The sequence below is a fragment of the Olea europaea genome, chromosome 8, assembly GCF_002742605.1.
Source record: "Olea europaea var. sylvestris chromosome 8, O_europaea_v1, whole genome shotgun sequence".
Taxonomy (NCBI): Eukaryota; Viridiplantae; Streptophyta; class Magnoliopsida; order Lamiales; family Oleaceae; genus Olea; species Olea europaea.
The window spans coordinates 7,352,479-7,355,018 of NC_036244.1; positions in this window are offsets into that span (position 1 = coordinate 7,352,479).

The following is a 2,540-nucleotide window of genomic DNA, read 5'->3' on the forward strand; positions in this document are numbered from 1 at the left end:
GGTAAAGCCTTGTTTACTAATACTCTTCAAGATTTGCTTGCATTTGGGGTAATTTGGCCGAATTTCTAGTCTACAATTGGTTTGATTGATGTTATTGGACTATCTTACCAGCCTTGCTTCACCTCAATGTTTTCTTACATTTCATCTAATTTTAGCTCAATTAAGTGTGGTTTGTGTTCTGTTACCTTGTTCCTCTGTATGGGCATATTTTTCCTGTTTCCTTCCCTTTTTTGTCTATTTATTATTTTATTTTCTTTCTATTCTACAAGTAGGTTAGGATGAAGAGTTATGTTATTCGGATGCTCACTCTCTCTTTGTGTATTTTTGTGATTCGTTAAGATACAATCTATAGATTCTAGGCTTCTAGCTTTCACATAGGTGCTAGCCGATAGAATTATTGAACTATACGTATTTTTCCTGCCATCATGATGTTTGATTTTTTTTTTTGTCCTTGAATTATTATGGGAGAATGTATATGTGAATAAATATAATATTAGTTCCGATTGTGCAAAATAGTCTCTATAAGATGATATTATGATATTCTCTTCTTTAAGTCACAATATGGGATAAATATTTCTTTTAAACCATAGAAATTAAAGCATTCCCTTTCTTGGTTGAGTTTGGCATGTATCCTTCGTATTTATTTATAACATTTAAAGAAAAAATTTGACTAGATTGATTTTAAAAGAATTAATTTTTAGCAAATTCCAACTTATGAAATTATGTTCAATGAGGCAGTAACCTCAGCACCATTATCTTGACTAAATTATTTGAAGAGAAAGTGAAACCAGATTTCTTCAGACGGGCTATCTGGCAGTACTATGTGAGTAAAATTCTCCCAGAAACTAATGTGCATGACTCCATATTATTTTCTTCCCTCCATCTCGCATTATCTGTGTTTATGTTTTTGGTCAATGCCATGCAACTTAAGTATAGCGACGGCAGGTCTCTCAATTATTTGTTATACAAAATGTAATGAGAAACCCTGTTTTAAGCATTTTAGTAGTCTTCTAAACATTTCTTAGCTGATGTTGAAATATCAACAGGGCCCTTACATTTTATCGATATTGATGTGAACATTGGCAGCTTATGATATTGCAACTCGCCGGTTTCAACATTCCTTTTCATAATTTTTCCTCCCTGTAAGATTTGAACTTTTCAATTTGGGATTAAATTGGACTGCTGTTTAAATTGGTGATAAATTTCAGGTTAAGAAACAAAAAGCAGCAACTGAAACAAGGAAAACTACCTTTGCTCGGAAAGCTGTTAAAACCACCGAGAAATTGGAACTGTGGATAATAAATTAGGCTTCAATGGGAGTTTTTGTTTTTTTCTCTTTCTGTTTGCCACAGTACGGTGTAAAACTCAAGACATGGCTAAGAGTAATAGGGAAATTATGGTCTTTCGTCATTTGTTAAATTCTTGTTGTACGATGATTTGTTAAATGATGATTTCATTTCGATTCTTTAGTCATTTGTTAAATTCTTGTTGTATGATGTTTGTATTGTATTTTACATGTGATATCGACATGAATCAATTATGATGCTTTGAGACTCCTAAATGATGATATGGTAAGTGTTTTATACTGTTGTTTTGGCTTCTTTTTCATTGGGTCGGAAAGTGTAAAACAAACATGTAACTCAAAAAAGGATTTTTGCATTTATTGTTTCCCATAACTTCGTTAATTATCATTTCAACAACAAGGTTCTGGTATGGCACACATCGATTTGAAACTTGATTCTTGGAGAAATGACCATTCACAGAATGAAAACATTACCACACCTACAATGCAAAGATTTGAAGAGGGCAATTATGATGAAGAATCTTCATAATGAAGATCACTTGTGGCGACGATGATGTTATATTTGGTCATCATACTGATGCGATATCTTACGGGTATGAAGATGAATATAACGAAAATTTTGATTTCAAGGGTTAGTTTGGAGATAGTTGGGAATCGTTGTTTTTGAACAATTTCAAGTAGTTAAATAATTTTTGAGGCAGTATTTACTACAGTTGGGTAATTTCGTTTGCTTATTTGACTATTTTAGCCATCATTTTTTATTTTCTTCACTTATAGGTGGGATTGACTTTTCTTTCTAATACTCAAAAAATCAATTTCCATAATTCCTATCGAACAGACCCTAAATTATTATGGAATATAAAAGGGAAATGTGAGACGATAGACGAAATTTTTTTCATGAAAAATTAAGATGGACATTGTTATGAAAAGGTGTTTAAAACAAAATTACTTATAGAAATGAATATCGTTTTGAAAAATCTATGTAATAATATCGTTTTGAAAAATCTATGTAATTTTAATTAATTTTTAAATAGTTAAAGCCTACAATTGAGTTAGTCCTACAATTGAAGACCCCTAGAATTTAATTTTAGTTAAAGACTGCAATAATTTTGTTATTCATTTGTTTAAAAGATCATTGGGCCATGCGAGTCATCCGTAATAATTATGATCCATATCTTTAGCCAATTTAGCTCTTGAGTTTTGAAAACGAGTGTAGTGCTATCATTTAAATGACCCA